The sequence below is a fragment of the Bos grunniens genome, chromosome 5 (genome assembly GCF_055505025.1).
Source record: "Bos grunniens cultivar Pamir isolate PY7600 chromosome 5, Bosgru_T2T1.0, whole genome shotgun sequence".
NCBI lineage: Eukaryota > Metazoa > Chordata > Mammalia > Artiodactyla > Bovidae > Bos > Bos grunniens.
In genome coordinates, this window is record NC_141169.1 from 113,601,620 (window position 1) to 113,619,071 (window position 17,452).

Below are 17,452 nucleotides of genomic sequence, written 5' to 3' on the forward strand. Positions count from 1 at the left end.
TCATGAATTCCATTTTGCATAAGATTTTCTGTTGAGGATGAAGGTGTAAAAATTCTTGGTTTTACTTGTTTGTGTGTGTGAGATCCAGGATTTCAGGCTTGATGTGAAGTTAAACGTCAAACTTGAAATTTGGTATGAATTATTTTACTAACCATTCCTAGCTCCCTCCGCCCCCTTATTTGCTTTAAAAATCAATATGGAGCGCAGTTCATTTTATCTCTCTCATTTCTTTGGTGCCAGACCAAAATGTCTGAAATTCTGGGGTTTTAGGTTGGAAGAGAGCAGAGGCATTTTCTTTGCAATTTGTAGTTACTTTCTCTTTGGGAAGAGTTGGGGGGTTAACTGATTCTATGGAGTTATATACTTGGAAATCAAGACTAGATATTGAAAGAGTCGCAATCAAGAACTGCCCACATAAACTGATCATAGAAGAATTTAAAATGTGTGTTAAGTTTTGTATTTGTGGGTTTTGTCTTTTTACACTTTAAACAATGTATGGGGATCCAGATTGCAGTTTTAAGAAACTTCAAATTTTTTACTTCACTCAGTTGTGGACCAGCCTTTTGTCAAGAGAAATGAGACTTGTATCATTCCCTTCTCACAGTGAGTTTGGTGCTATCCTGATGGGCACCGACCTTCTCTTTGGCTTGTCATAGTTGTTTGAGGTGCCAGGATAATGAAGACGAAGAATGGCTGGCCATCTGACAGTCTACAAGATGTTCCCCTTTACTACGGAGCATCTCTTTAACACCCTGAGAAAACAGGCTCGACGTCATCCCTCCATCTGCCAGTGATAGTGCATAATGGAGTTAAATGTACCCTCTGAGTTTGTAGAGAACTTTTAAGCGCGGTTCTAAGTAGGTTTCCTTTCAGTGGGTGAAAAGGTAAGGATATGGCAAAATGCTGTGGATTTTTTGCTTTTATAAGATGTATCCTGAGTTTAAGATAACCTGCAAAGATTGAGGATTTTTGCAGAGTTCCTCTGCTTCAGGCTTGTAACATTGACAGTACATGAACTTTGATCTGTCCTCATTTCTTGAAGTTTCTGTAGTCTTCAGGGATTATTTTTTTTAACCTGTTTTTTCCCTCAGAATTCCTACACGTATTGAGTATCGTATTCCTTTGCGCTTATTAAAATGTCGCTCGGGACAACTTTCACCTTAACTTTAGACTCATTTTCCACCTGTAGATTTGTGTGTTGTTTCTTTAGTTTTTGTGTACTGTGGTAGTTTTTGCTGATTAGTTTTTGTGTAATATGGTAATAGATTTGAGTTAGCCAGTGACTGGGGATATTGTAAAGAAAACTTTTTACCTGTACTATTTTGCCAATTCCTCATTTAAGCAGTTTAGTCTTGGGAGTACTGCAAGGCCTGAAAGGAGACTGCTCTGTTGTTCAGATACTTCTGTTCAGGTTGATCTGTGTACTTGGTAACTTTAACTTACTTTGGTAGTGTTTCACCTGACTTATACACAGAAACTGTTTTGCTACTTTAAATACCTGTGAATAATTGTAAGAGTACTAAATGTATCAAGTAGGTTTTTATATAAAAAAAAAAATTGCTCAACATTGAGATTTAACTCAGTCTTAGTATTAAGAGTTTATCTTAATTACTTTACTCTAAATTTTGTAGTGAAGATTGATTTTTGTACCCCTGCCCCGCCCCACTTAAGATTCTAATCCAGGAATTGTTTGGTATCTAATTTTTAATCCTAACCAGTCTGGATTTTTTGATTGGGGCTGGAGGAAGGATATACTGTCCCCCTGTGAACTTCACATTGGGCACCATTGTATTTCTATCGATTGATTGTTTTACATCCAGCACGGTGTAGTTTTAAGTTTGCAGGTAACTTTAATAGAAACATTTCACTCTTTAAAACTTTACATTTTAAACTTGTAACTTCTGAATTTTTAGAGTTGCCACCCTAGGTAGTTTATAAATGTGAATGTAAATTATGCCTCAGTACTTAACTGATTGATTTTATCTAGAACTGTTCAAAATGATCCCCGAATTCTAGACTCCAGAAACTTTTTTTAAATGGTTGAGGCTTGCAGTTTTAATAGTGTACGTGTACCTGCCAAGAGTGTTTGCATGTGCCAGTTTTATAGGGAAGAAAGTTGGAACACAATTGGGTTGACATGCTAAAGCATTACAAAACAGAATTAGTGCTTTAATCTCCAAATTTGAACTTCTAAGGTTATCCACTGATGCAGAATGAAAATGACTTATTTAATTCTCAGAGATTCTTCTAAAAGATTTTCCAGGTTGATTGTAGTAGCTTGAATTAAGTTCAAGTTTTACATGTCAAAATGAGGAGAAAGAGAATTACAGCTTTTGCATCTTTATGGTCTTGTCTCAATATTCGCACATGATCCATTGAAATTTTTACGTAACTTGGTATGGTTAGATCAGAATTATTTGAGAAATCAAATGACTTTCTGTCCTACCACATCTGTTACCGCCCTACATCATAAAAGCATTTATAAAAAAAATTGTTTTGGTAAAATTATTGACCAGAATAGTTAATATGTAAGTCCTACAAATATTTCTTGAACCTGTTTTGGTAATACCTTGAGTGGCGGGAAAGATGGGGATGATGCGTTGCCTTCATTGCTCACTGGACGTGTTCTAGCACTGCTTTGTGTACATTGGATGCTGTATGGCCAGAGTCTGGAAAGAGGCATGACAGCATGATCTGGTATGTTTAGTAGGCTCTTTCTGGTCTTGATACGGTTTTGTGGCTCTGCGTGTACTCTGTGTCAGAATTAGCTTGGATTTTATGCCCGTTTTCATTTTGAAGGCAAAGGACAGCTATAGCTGCATTTGAACACTAGATTATGGTACGTAATGGATTTTTTGTGTGTGTGGCAAGGATTTTTTAAATGTCTGTTTCTTTCTCAGGACACCATTGTGTCTTAGTGGTTTATCATCAAAGAAAATATTTTTGATTGGAGACTCTCCTTTCTAGCTCTTACACCGGTGATACTATGTTTTAATTTTATTTTGGGGGCATGAAGGTTTGCTTGAGAGTTCTGCTTCTGAAGTTTTTGAGTTATGGCTGTTCAGTCCAGCAAAGTATTGCTGACCTTGTGTTAAGTTAAATTTCAAAACATTTTAAGTGCCTTAAACTCTGGCAATTGCTTATTCTTAAGACTTTGTAAGTTCATTTATAAGGCTCCCAGAAAGTTGTCTGTGGTTGATAGTAAGATAAGATGACGTTAAGTTGTAAATCTTGTGTGTGTTACAGTAGGGTTCCCTTTTTCAGCTAGAGTTCACATTATTTTGTGGAGGTAAGAAATGCATTGCCATGTCTAGCGATTGGATGAAGGGGAGGGAGGAAAGGGTTTCTGCCTTGGTTGCCTTTTGGCGTTGTTTTCTGTTTTACTTTGCTTTTGAACCTTCTCCTTAGTCTGTTCTGTAAAACGGAGGGGAATTAAAACAAAAAGTTGAATATTAGTGCATAGTGGGTTTGTAAGAACAGTAAGCGGTAAATAGGAAAGAGAGTAGGAAGAATGTTGCAGATACAAGTGGGAGTGTAAAAAGCTTCTTCCTGGTATATTTACAAAAACAATTCAAGAGTTATTCTGCCAGTTCTTACACCCAACAATTAATGGAAAAATAAGACATCTTGTTTGGTGTGATTTAAATTTTAAGGTTTCCTCCTTTGAGAATTTCTGAAGTTGATATTTTTTCCCCCCCGTATGGCAAGGCATTAAGAGAAATTAATGGGCAAGCTGAAACTTAAATTATGCCACGTGTAAAATATTTAAAACGTTGGCTATTGCAGATGATTTTAATTAGATGGATAGTAGTTTTCTTCTAAAATTTTAATGGGAAAATTTTTTATTACTGCTCAGTTCTTGAAAAAGATTTAAGAGAATAAATACTGAGCTTTTAAGGCCTATTCTGAACAATCTGGATATCATTTGTTTTTGAATGTACATTTTTTAAAATAAATGCCCCCAACATCAATTAGGAGTAATTTAGTTGAGAATGTAAATTTTGACTAATAGGGAAAAAAGTGAAATGTACACTACTGGGAAAGTGAGTGGCTGAGAGAATGGGTTTTAGAGTCTAACTAGCGGAGTTCAAATCCCAGGCCTGCCTTTATTAACTGTGTGCCTTAGGCCAGTTACTTAATCTTTCTGTCTCAGCTTCCTCACCTGTAGTGCCCAATGTGTAGGATTGTGGTGAGGAGTAAATGAGAGTTCTCTTTATTAAATGCTTAGAATAGAGACTTCCCTGGTGGGCCACTGGCTAAGACTCTGTGGTCCCAATGCAGGCAGCCTGGGTTCGATCCCTGGTTGGGGAACTAGATCCTACATGCTGCAGCTGAGACCAGGCACAGCCAAATAACTAAATGAAATAAATAAATATTAAAAACGCTTAGGGTGGTGCTTGCTGTAATATAGCATGAGCTTATTAAGTGTTAAGTGTTTTTAACCTTACTGCTAAATATACCCCACAAAAGCAGTTCTAGGTATGTTTTTTAATGGATATACAGATAGGTTGGCTAAAGATAATGAGAGAGTAGTCTTAAAAGTAAGGCTTATGGTGCAGAGTTAGCCTATACATCATCTACTCAAATGTGAAGTTTTTTGAGAATATAATATGGCAGCAGAGATTTAAGAGTATATATATGTGTGTGTGTGTGTGTGTGTGTGTATACACACACACACACACACACACATACACTGTCACATATTGAAGGCAGTTAAGAAAGATTGTTCTTACTGGAAATGCTCAAGGTAAGAATGTCTTTTTTTCTAAAGAATCGTGTGGTTGAGCATTTTTTATTTATCTGGATTTTAAAACTTTCTTAAAGGAGGAGGAAGAAAAGTAGAAGGAGCAGGGTACAGCTTTTCAGTATTTTTGGCCACACCCAATAAGAACTACAGTTTATATGGAGAACCAGAGACCCTGTCTCAGCAAGTGAACAAACAGTACTTATCCTGCTTATTTCTTGTGATCTACTCTGATATTTTCTGTTGCATTTTATTTTTTTAAAAAGTGGTGGTTGTGATCCACTACATTGATTTCATGACCCACCATGGCTTGTGGCTCATGACTAGTATTTGAAAAATACTAGTTTAAAAGAGTTGACAGTCTGCCAGTTAGTTGTCCTGTGTTGGACCAACATTTTCTGTGTGCTAGGCATTTATCCTCAGAATGAGGAATATTGTGGTAATCCAGAAAGTCATGGACCCTTCCTTCCTGGGGTTTGCAGATAAGGGGAGGAGAACAACATTCAAGTCTGATGGGGCCAGTATTGTATTTGGGAAGTACAGTGTACAGTGGGAGAAATGGGGGTACCTAACCTGTAGCTACTATTGCTCTGGTGGCTGTCTTTGAAGAAACTGGAATCTGATCTTGGGATTTGAAGGATAGACAGGGCTGCTAAGAGTGAACCCAGGTTAAGGAGAAGAGTCTGGTCTGTCAGGGAATCTTTGCATGTCATCTAGTTGGGGGACAGCAAGAAATATAACTGCATAAGTTAGCAAGGGGTCAGTCATACAGGACTTATTGGCGTTACTGCTTACTAGAGTTTAGACTTTCCATTTTAGCTTTTTTAAATGTATAGACAGAATTGTACCTTAGAGTCTAAGGCTTAGATGATTGACAAATGAGGAATGGTTTGGAAAGGAAAAGGAGAAAATAGGGAGACCAGTGAGATAACTGTTTCAGAATTCCAGCTGTGATGAGAGTGGCCCGGATTAGTAGATGAAAAGAAGTGAGGTTTGAGGGGGCATGGGTGGTCAGCAGAGCTTGGTGATTAATTAAATGTCAGGATATTGCCAGAGAGGGAAATTCCCAGATTTCAGGCTTGGACAGCAGGATTGATGAGGATATCATTTACTGAGACAGCAAGCATAGGAAGAGATGTGTGTGGGTATGGATGGGGGAGGGGTTTTGATGAGTTAAGTTTTGCACATTTTGAAGTTGTGCAATTCTCCTGAATTGAGTAGTCACTATTTTCATTTGGAAAACTTTTCATTTCAGCTAACAAACATTGACTGCCTACCGAGTTATAAGTGTTCGCACATAAAGATGAAGCAAGGTGCAGTGTCTGGTTTCAAAGCCTTTAGAATCTGCTGGAATTGGTATACATATCTACACAGTTTTCCCATAAGTTATACCCTGATACAAGTTGTTAAAATGGGTTAGATGAAGGCAGAGGATAGGGATTATTTCTTTCTTGACATGTATAGCTGCTATATTTATTTATTTTTGGCCACACTGGGTCTCTGTTGCTGCAGGCAGGCTTTCTCTCGTTGCAGGGAACGGGGGCTTCTCTGTCGGTGCACGGGCTTCTCTGTCGGTGCACGGGCTTCTCTTGTTGGGAAACACAAGCTCTAGGTGCACGGGCTCAGTAGTTGGCTACTTGCTGGCTCTAGGTTGAGTGGGCTTCAGCAGTTGTGGCTCACAGACTCAGTAATCATGGCATGTGGGCTTAGTTGCTCCGAGGCATGTGGAATATTCCTGGACCAGGGATCGAACTTGTGTCCCCTGCACTGGCAGGTGGATTCTTATCCACTGTGCCACCAGGTAAGTCCAGGGATTATTTTTGACAGAATGGGTTTGAAGTATTAGGGGAAAAACTTCATAGAGGAAATGTATATTTGAATAAGGGTAGGAGAGCATGACCTACCTTTTCTTAGAAGTAGGGAAAGTTGGGAATTAGGACTCCTGCACTTTCACTGCCAAGGGCCTGGGTTCAGTCTCTCAGCAGGGAACTAAGATCCTGCAAACCTCATGGGCCAGTTAAAAACAAAAACAAAAAACAAGAAGTAGGGAAAGTTGGAATGGTATTTCAGGTGGAACAAACATAAGTGGTTTATGTGTGACCGGAACACAGACTATATGGTGGAATGTTTTCATAGGCGACAGATGGGAAAGGATGTTAGGGTCCTATTTTGGAAAAGACAGAAATACGCTAAGGAATTTGACATTTATCTCACCATCAGGATAAACATTTTATGAGAATAGTGGCATGGTCAGGGGAAGAGTAGTTCCAGAAGCCTTGTACGAAATCGGTAACAGCGACAGAACCTAATGGCTGGAAGACCTAGGGTTTGTCGTTTATCTCTTGGACATGCACATATCTTTTGTCTTTGAGGGTTTTGGTAAGTTGTAATTTTCAAAGTGAATTGTTTATTTTCTTAAGATCCAAGTTTTGTTACCAGTTGTTTGTCATACATGTAGAAAATACAGCTGATTAAAAAAAGTCATGCTCCTCTTTTTCTTTACAGATGTACAGTTTCTAGGAGGCTTTTTTTTTTTTTTTTTTTAAGAAAAGAGTATGATAGCTTCTCTAGGAGTCCCCTAGGCATTCCCTTGGAACAAACTCCAATTAGGCAAACAAATCCAGCCCTCAGAGCAAAGCTTCTCATAACATGTTACTATACTCAAAATCAAGAAATGATCAGTGGTAGTTATGTTAGCATGCTGTTTAGGCTTAATATAAACATGTAATTGAGTTGATTGGTAAAGTGGGTATTTATTGAAATGAAAATAATAGTGTCCTCATCTTTTTAATTTCACACCAAGAAATATCATAAATATGTTAGGGTTAAGAATAAAACTTCAGGTCAGTCACTTTGCAAAGTATAGGTACACCTTTTGATGTCATGGTTGCAAGACTGTTAAGAATGCATATTTTGAAAATTAATACGTGCTTTTGCCTGTTGGCTTTCGAAATTCAGCACCAGCCAACATGCATAGCTGTATGATCCTATAAAACTTAATATTGATTATCGTCTTTGATCAAACTTGTATCTTACGAAACAGATGTTTCGTAAAGTAATAGAAGTCTTACCTGTCTCTCCAGCATGGATTTTTTTTTTTATATATATATAATTTTTGGCTGTGCTGGGTCTTTGTTGCTGCAAAGGCTTTTCTCTAGTCGCAGTGTGTGGGCTTCTCATTGCAGTGACTTTTATTGCAGAGTACAGGCTCTGGGGTGCACATGCATGGGCTTCCGTAGCTGTGGCTCTTGGGCTCTTAGGGCACAGGCTCGGTAGTTGCAGTGCATGGGCTTAGTTGTGGGATCTTCCCAGATCAGGGATTGAACCCATGTCTCCTGTTTTGGCAGGCAGGTTCTTTACCACTGAGCCACCACGGAACACCCACTGTGAATATTTCATTACATTTTTTAGTGTTCCTTTAAGCTCAGTATTGTAGTTTTGAGTGTCTGTGATCTTTTCCTTGACAGGTGGGTTTTTATGGTTAGATTAATTCTGCTTCATCTACAGAGTATTAAAATACTTACGAATTACAGTACTGAATAGAAGTTACCTATCATGAAGTTTACAAAATTGCCTCGATTTTAAAGGCCAACATTGTGCTTTTTTAAGCACCCAAAACAGCTGAGTTAATTTAAGAATAGAAGTGCCCCAAACCATTAAGGAGAGATCTTTGTGAGATTGATAGTTTCATATCTAGCCAAACCGTTTTCAGAATTATTAAAGTTCTGTAGATTTGACTTTCATCTCCAATCCCTGTTTTTTTAAAACCTCAGCTCTCTGCCCACCTCGTCACTCACCTGGCTCCCCTTCAGTTTGCTGTGGCTCAGTTCCTCTCCACTCTTAACTTGTCCCATTCCTACTCGTCCTCTGGCCCCACCACAGGGATGAAAGAAAGGTTTTGAGATCTGGATTGTACATTAATTTAAAGGCACTTTTAATATCACCAGGGAAGTCCTTTAATATCACAGAGAAAGCTAGCTTAAAGGAGTGGATGGATAGATTCTGTCTTTTGAGCAGATACTTGCAAATTGACTAGTTTTAGAATAATTTGTACAGGTATTTCGCTTAATGTACACAGTTTAAGAGAACTGAGTTTTTATTTGAATTCAGCTTACCTGAAGTATAAAAAATAAGCCTGTTTATTCAGCAAATAAAGTTTGAACTTTCTAAATGGGGAAAAAAATTAGTAAGTGCAAGAGATTCTCTTATGCAGTAGAATTAGATTTTGAGCCAACGTTATTTCAGTTTTGCATCCTAGTTTGTAGTTTTAAACTTTTCTTTATACTCAGACAATCCACTGTTTGGGATTATATTGTTAGTAATCCTAATTTTGAAAGTTATACTTCAGTTATATATTTCACAGTAGTGAATGTCTGCCCAATTTCTCAGCTAAGTATTTATTGTACAAGAGATGATACAGTTAAATCTGCTGTGAGGACCACAGAAATAGAGAAGACACCAAGGGTAATCTACAGAATCAGAATGTAAGAATGAAAGGGTGTTTTGACTCAACACTAGTTTCCTACATGTTCAGTCCAAATTCATTTTTGTTTAAATTGTCACATTTCTTATCCACGGTCCATTGGCTGAACCTAATGTATTATGCTAAGCTTTTCAAACCAGATTAAAATCTGTCCTGTTTGGCTCATTTTGTGCCACCATGTTTGGACTGAATGTATACTCAGGTGAAGAAACATTATTTTTTACCACATCGCCTGGCATTTGGGATCTTACTTCCCCAACCCAGGGTTGAAACAAGCCCGCTGCAATGGAAGCGATGGACCATGGACCTCCAAGGAAGTCCCGAAGAAGCATTTTACTCAAAGTTCTTTTGTATTTGAGCATCTGAGAACTGTATATGGAAACCTGTCAATAAACTATTTGATAGAAGCAGCCTGCTGTTGATGTTGATCGGTTGATACTTTGAAAAGTAAGCAGGAAACATCTTACAGGATAAGACGTTCAAGTTGTTCGTGATACTATTCTACAGTGTTTGTCATGGGATACTTTAAAGGTAATGGGATAAATTTCAGATTTATACATTTCTAATCAAAGAAAAAGGGGAGTCAGCAAATTAAATATGTTAGAGGCTCACCTTAGTATCTAGAAAAAGTTCTCTCTGTCATTTACTATCTTAACTTCCTATTTCTCAGTCCACTGCAGTCTGGCTTATGCGCTTCACTGCTCTTAACTTAGACCACCAACTATCTCCTGTTATCTATATTCAGTGAATTCTCTCTCAAGCATGGAACACCACGAACATTGCCTTCTTGGAACCTGGTTTCCAGGACAGTATTCCTGGTAGATGGACTGGAGGAGGATGTTGAATTTTAGCATCCTTTGCTGGTAAGATCATTGTCCTTTAAATACGGGCATGTCCAGGTTATCCAAGAGAGTAACTTCAGAGTCATTCCTCTCTTTTTCTCTCCGTAACCCCCTAACTACAGTTAGAGAGTTCTTCTGGTAGACCTCTTTGATGCCCCTTTAGCAGCAGCCTCCTCACCAGTCTGCCTTACTCTAGACTTGTCTGTCGATTTATTTTTCATCTTCTTTGTCTGAGTGAGCTAGAGCATGAAGATTTGTTCATATCCTGAAAAGTGAAAGTGGCTCAGTCCTGTCTGACTCTTTGCGACCCCATGGGCTGTATTAAGTCCGTGAAATTCTTCAGGCCAGAACATTGGAATGGGTAGCCGTTCCCTTCTGCAGGGATCTTCCGCACCCAGGGATCGAACCAAGGTCTCCCACATTGCAGGCAGATTCTTTAACAGCTGAGCCATCAGGAAAGCCCAAGAATACTGGAGTCGGTAGCCTATCCCTTCTCCAGTGGATCTTCCCAACCCAGAAATTGAACCGGGGTCTCCTGCATTGCAGGTGAGTTCTTTACCAGCTGAGCTACCAGGGAAGCCCTTTATTCATGTCATATTTTGCTTAAAACTCTTCAGTTGGGAAATTCTTCTCTTTACAGTAAAAATCCCAAGGTATTAACGTTAAGGATCTTCTAGGTTGCTGCTTTTATTTGTTTAACACGTAAATTTTATTCAGCTGATCTGACTAATCCCTGTGAAGGGCAAGTTGAGGTGGGGGCCTCAGAAGGTGATTTATTTGAACGTTTATATTTTTCCTTTCCTTGAACGAAAAGGAAGAAGCTGAGGAGCTTAGTAAGAGTCGTGGATTGAGGCTGGTCAGTATTGAGACCCACTGTTCAGTATTTGTTTAAATCCTGGCATTTAAATTTCTAATTATTTTTCCCTTGCATCTTCATACATACTTTTTGTTTGGGATTTGCTTTTCTACTAGTTTTAGATCATTGGGTTTTATTTCTGTTTATGACAAACTGGTTAAAGACATAATATCTCATTTTTAGTAATCTTTTTCCTATATGCTGCTCATGAACTTGGAACCAGGTTTTTTTCTGGGAAGCCCCTTGCAGAAGAACCTAATGGGGAAAGCTTGGAAGTTTGATTGTTAAAGTAAAACCCTCGTATTACATTTATTGAGCTTTAGTACTCTTAACCCTTTGGGGTTTCCCTGTTGGCTCAGTGGGTAAAGAGTCTGCCAGCAGTGTAGGAGAGACAGGTTTGATCCTTGGGTTGGGAGGATCCCTTGGAGAAGGAAATGGCAACCCACTCCAGTATTCTTACCTGAAAAATCCCATGGACAGAGGAGCCTGGCAGGCTGCAGTACAAAGGGTCTCAAAGAGACAGATGCAACTGAGTACACCTCTTATCTTAACTCTACCAGTATAGAACTGATACAGTTTGGGTAATTTTTCTTAGTCTGTAAATATTTAAGTTTTTATTAAAAAATGTTTTCTCAGTTTAAAAATGTTCAGAAAAGTTATACTTCTCATAAGGTTGACTACTACTCTAAAACAACTGCTAAAAATGAAGTCTATTTGCTTACTTACATAGAACATTCAGCTGGAATCCAGGGGCTTTAATAGAGTCCCTATTCAGTAACAAAATAGTACAATCTCAGGGAAGCCGGTGATGGATCACTAACTGCACCTATAAAATGAGAGAATCAGTCATTTCTGATCTTGGGCCCTCCCTGGCAGGGGCCGTGTTCTCTAAGAGGCCTGAGGAAAATGCATCTTCGCTCTCCCAATTCCTCCCCACCCCATGTGTGCTGTGCTCAGTCTCTCCAGTCATGTCTGACTCTCTTCGACCCTATGGACTGTAGCCCACCAGGCTCCTCTGTCCATGGGCTTCTCCAGGCAAGAATACTGGAGTGGGTTGCCATGCCCTCCTCCAGGGGATCTTCCCCACCCAGAGATTGAACCTGTGTCTCTTGAGTCTCCTGCATTGGCAGGTGGGTTCTTTACCACCAGCGCCACCTGGGAAGCCCAGTATGTTTCTGCTTTTATATTTTGTCTGTTTCCAAGTAAACACTACTAGGTGATCTGAGGATCCTTTGCTCAGTCCCACCTGGTATATAACTTTTAAAAGAGGGTTAATGAATTTACACGTTTTTTAATAGGCACATACATTTATATACTTTGGAATTTTACTTTTTTTGTTTTTAAATATGTAAGAACCATCTCGTTCTTTAAAAAAAAACACCATTCATTCATGGGGGTAGAATAAGTAGCCTTTTGATAGAAGAGGTAACATGAGCTCAGTTGGAAAGTAATTGGTAAATTAAGTCAGCTTATAAGAATTAGGTTTTAAACCCCAGGTATTTGGACCCCTTGAACTGTGCTGTTAGGTACCAGTGATGGCTGATGGCATTTGGGAATCCTAAATGTGCAGAACTCTGAGGCACAATCAGACTAGCTCAGAACAGTCAGTGGTAATCAAATGAAATAGTAAGATCTGTTTAGTCGTGGGTCAAAGTAGATGCGACTCTCAAGCCTTCTTTGCTGTGCAGGCTTTTCCCTGACTGCGGTGAGCGGGGCTGTTCTGCTCACAGTGCGCAGGCTTCTCACCTTGTTGGGGAGGACGGGCTGTAGGTGCGCAGGCTTCCTTAGTTGTGGCCTAGGGGCTTAGTTACCCTAGCATGTGGAATCTTCCCGGATTCAGGGATTGGCAGGCGGATTCTTTACCACTGAGCCACCAGGGAAGCCTGTGACACTCTAGCATAGTCTTCCAAATTTAATTAATTTAATCATTGAAAATAACAAGTTTTAAGGAAAGGTTAAGAGAACTTTTATAAATTTGTAAATCACCCAATCAGATATAAATATAGTGTGCAGTTGCAGAATTGCTGGAAACGTTTATTATCATATTCATTTATTGAGTATATGTGAGGTGCTATGGGAAATGTAAATGTTAAATGAGACCCTTACCTTTCAATACTTAAAATTTGGTAGAGAAGAGCACACAAATATTTAGCTATAACAACAGGTAGAAGATAGGAAGTACATAATTGAGATTGTAACAATGAACCATCTTAGAAAATAGGAGTACTTGAATCAGACTGAGTTGAAACCTGAGTGGATCTTTTGTAGTGATCACTGAATTAGGTCAATTGAAAATACAGGATTGCCATTAAAAGAATAACCCTATAACCATTGTCAAGGTCTACCAGCGTTAGCTTTCCTGTCTGCTTCACAGTGGAGCCTAACTTTGTAATGAGATGTTGAATATTTTGAAACAGTAACCAAGTGCAGCAGATTGGCTGTAGTACAGGTTAAGTTAAATCCTCAAGGTGAGGGCCTGGAATAAGGCTTCTGTATTACTGAAGTTGATATCTCCTCAATGAACTCTCTATATGTGGCTTTTAACTACTTCTGAGATTCTTGGAGGATTAATGAGAATAATGTATTTATTGAGGAAATGCAGACAATATGACACATTGAAAGTGCCTTATAAAAAGTTGTTTTTGTTATTATAAGCTAGTTATAAGCTAGTCTTACCTCCTAATAGAGTGATGATTCTGTTGAATAATAGGTAACATTTTCATAGTTCTTAATATGTGCCAAGCACTACTATAAATACTTATATTGTCGAATTCTCACAAATAATCCATGAAGTGGCTACTTCTCCTGTTGTGGAAACTAGGTTCTTCTGTGTATACTTTAAAATAGTCTTGTCTGGTGATTTGAAAAATTGTTAGGTTGTTTTTTTTGTGGGGGGGTGGTGTTGCTTGGCATTTGGGATCTTAGTTCCCCAATCAGGGGTGGAACCAATGGCCCCTTGCAGTGGAAGCATAGACTTAACCACTGGACTGCCAGGGAAGTCCCCTGTTAAAATTTTGATTGGCCTTGCATTGAATCTATAGGTCAATATTGGGGAAGAGTTGATGTCTTTATGTAATATTGAAGATCTGTACCCATATGTTTTGTGATGTTACTCTGTTCATTTAGATGGTCTTTAGTTTCATAGTTCACGTGTATCTTCTAATACTATTGTCAGGTCCCCCCCTCCCATTTCTTAAATTATTTCTAATCATTTTTTACTGATATACAGAAAATGCAATTTAATTTGCTAACCTCTTACTATTTCCACTTCTTTGCCTTGGAATTTCACTGTTGACAGGTGTATTGTTTGCATACAGTAAGTTATGTTTCTTCCTTTTCAGTCTTGACTCATGAATATTTCTTGTATTATTGCTTTGACTAGAGACTCCAGTTCAGCACTGAATAGAAATGGTTGTTTTGGGTATCTTTGTCTCGTTCTGATGCTAAAGAGGCTGTTTTTAATGTTGGTGCGTTATCCATAATTGCTGTCAGTTTTTAGGTTTTGGAAGAGCCTTTTTTATCAATTTAAGGAAGTTCTCATCAGTTGTGTGTGTGTGTGTGTGTGTGTTTTATCGGAGTGTTACTGATTTACACAGGCTTCCCTGGTGACTCAAGAGTCACCTGCCAACGCATGAGATGTGGGTTCAATACCTGGATGGGGAAGATACACTGGAGAAGGAGATGGCAACCCACTCCAGCATTCTTGGCTGGAAAATCCCACAGAGGAGCCTGGCAGGCTGCAGTCGATGGGGTAGCGAGAAGAGTCAGACACGACTACAGACGAGAGCATCGTTGATTTACACTGTTAGTTTCAAGTCTACAGCATGGTGATTCAGTTATATATATATCTGTTCTTTTTCCCGTCGGGTTTTGATTGCTGTGGTTTTGTTTTAAAAATCGTGATTGGGTATTGACTTTTATCCAGTGCTTTTATTCCAGTCACTGAACCTAATGTTTTCTTTCTTCTCTGTTACTATGGTGAATATGCAAACCTCTCTTTCATGGATTCCTGAGATGATCCCAACTTGATCATGAGATTACACCTTTAAGACACTGATAAATTTGGTTTGCTCTTTTTTAAGGATTCTTGCTTCTCTGTTCATGATTTTCTTTTCTTGTACTGGCCATGTGTGGTTTTTAGAGTATTTCTGTTTTCTAGAAGTATTTGTGTGAGGTTGAATTGTCTTTTCCTTGAAAGTTCAGTAGGACATGCCTGCAAAAATACTTACATTTGGTCTTTATGGGAAAATTAAGCAATGGTTCTTTGATAGTAATAGCAATATTCAGAGTTTCTCTGTTTCCTTTTAAACTTTTTAAATGGAAGAATTCAATTTAATAGAAAAAAGAATTCCCATGTGCCTGTTACTTCAGGTTACTAATAATTTTGTCTCTTCCCCCACTCTGTTTTTTCTGCTGGAGTTTTAAAAGTAAATCCCAGGCTTCTTGTTTCACTAGAAATGCTTAAATATGTATCTCAGGATTTATTTCAATAACTATTCTGTTGTCGTACCCAACAAAATTAATGATTTTCTTAATATCCATTAATCAGTATTTGTGTTATCTTGATTCTCTTCTTAAAATGTATTTCCACAGTTGGGTTTGAATCAGGTATTCAAACGAGGTATTGTTGAATCTCTTGAGAACTTCTACCATTGACTTGTTGGAGATGCAGGGATATGTATAATTTCTTTTTGATTGAGGTTTATTGAGTGCTTAACAGGAATTCATTAGTTTTGTCACTTTTCCGTTTTTTCTTGGTATAAAATTGATTAGTAATGCCACTTTTTCTTTTTATTGTCTTTTCTCCTTAACTTTCCCAGAAGTTTATCTTTTATTACTCTCTTTGAAGAACTAACTTCTGGTTTTGTTCGTAACCTCTCCATTTTTCTTTTTTGTTGCATTGCTTTTTTATTTGATCATCTTTTTCTTACTATTTTTTTCAAATATCTTAGATATTTGTTGATTTCTAGCTGTATTTCCTTTAAGTTTTGAAATGTATTCTTATCATTATTCAACCAGGGATTGAACCCAGTGAAAACCTGGAGTCCTAACCACTGGGCTGCCAGGGAATTCCCCATGTGTATATTTTAAATTTCTAAATAGGTAGAGATTATTTTTTCTTAAACACTAAACATATGCTGACGGTGGAATGTTTCCTTGTGTACTCCAGGGGGTCAGTAGAATGCAAAGCTGCTTAAAAGTTTGTATGATTCCAGTGTTGTGAATTATGTAAATAGAAGGAAATGAAAGAAATATATAATTAAGCAGTTGTCTTGAGTAGTGATGTCAGGTAAATTTTATTTGAAACCTTATTTATATTCCAAAACTAATCATGAGATACTTTATTTTTATGATGGAGGGGCACATGATTTTTCAGAAGGAAAGAGAATAATTCTGTACTCTAAATCACATCCTGAGATCCTGAGGTACAATTCAGTTCAACTAAAATATCACCCTTTGAGGAGTTGGTATGTAAGTAAGTAACTCATGTCATTCCCAGAGCTACAGTCTGGGTGCATAGGTGGGGTGAGGGGTGGGGGCGGGGGGAAAGACGGCAGGAGAGGAGGAAGAGAAAGAGACACACATGTGATTTCAGTGCCATGACAGAATGCAAAAGAACAGGAAGTTCACATAGAAGAAGAATTGTACTTAAGAACTGAGGGTAATTAGACCAAGAAGATCATTATTAAAGTGGTATCTTGTCTTTGGGTGAATTATCTTTAATAGGATTATCAGTTGTAGATTGAACTATATTTACTTTTTAAATACCCAGTAGGGCCTTTTTTGTTTAAAATTAATTACTTTTGGCTGCGCTGGTTTTTCCTTCCTGCGCGCAGTCTTTCTCTGGCTGTGGTGCTGGAGCTCCTCATTGCAGTGGCCTCTCTCGTTGCTGAGCAGAGGCTCTAGGACACATGGGATCACTAGTTGTGGCACTTGGGCTCCTAGTTGTAGCTGGAATTCGTGTCCCCTGCACTGACAGGCAGATTCTTACCCGCTGGACCACCAAGGAAGTTCAGCAGTGTCCTTTTAATGTTAAAACTACTTGGAGAATTAAAACTCAAAACACCTCAGTCCTTCTATTTACATAACACTGGATGGAGGAGCCTGGTGGGCTGCAGTCCATGGGGTCGCTAAGAGACACGACTGAGCGACTTCACTTTCACCTTTCACTTTCATACATTGGAGAAGGAAATGGCAATCCACTCCAGTGTTCTTGCCTGAAGAATCCCAGGGACGGCGGAGCCTGGTGGGCTGCCATCTGTGGGGTAGCACAGAGTCGGACACGACTGAAGTGACATAGCAGCAGCAGCAATCATATATACTTTTAAGCATATACTTATAAGTATATGCTTTAAGCATACTTTCATTCTACTGTCCCCCTGGAGTACACAAGGAAACATGCCACCATCAGCATATAATGAATTAATACTGTCAACAACCAGGGACAGTTTTGCACTTCCAAGGCACATTTGGTGATATCTGGAGACATTTTTTATTGTCACAAATTGGTTAGAGGTACTACTAGC

The 17,452-nt window shown here is 38.6% G+C and overlaps 1 protein-coding gene across 4 annotated transcripts in view; it reads left to right on the plus strand.

The window, feature by feature from the left end:
* The window catches only part of EP300 (EP300 lysine acetyltransferase), a 64,420-nt gene that overhangs the window by 1,479 nt on the left and 45,489 nt on the right, over nucleotides 1–17,452 (plus strand). The window lies entirely within an intron of this gene.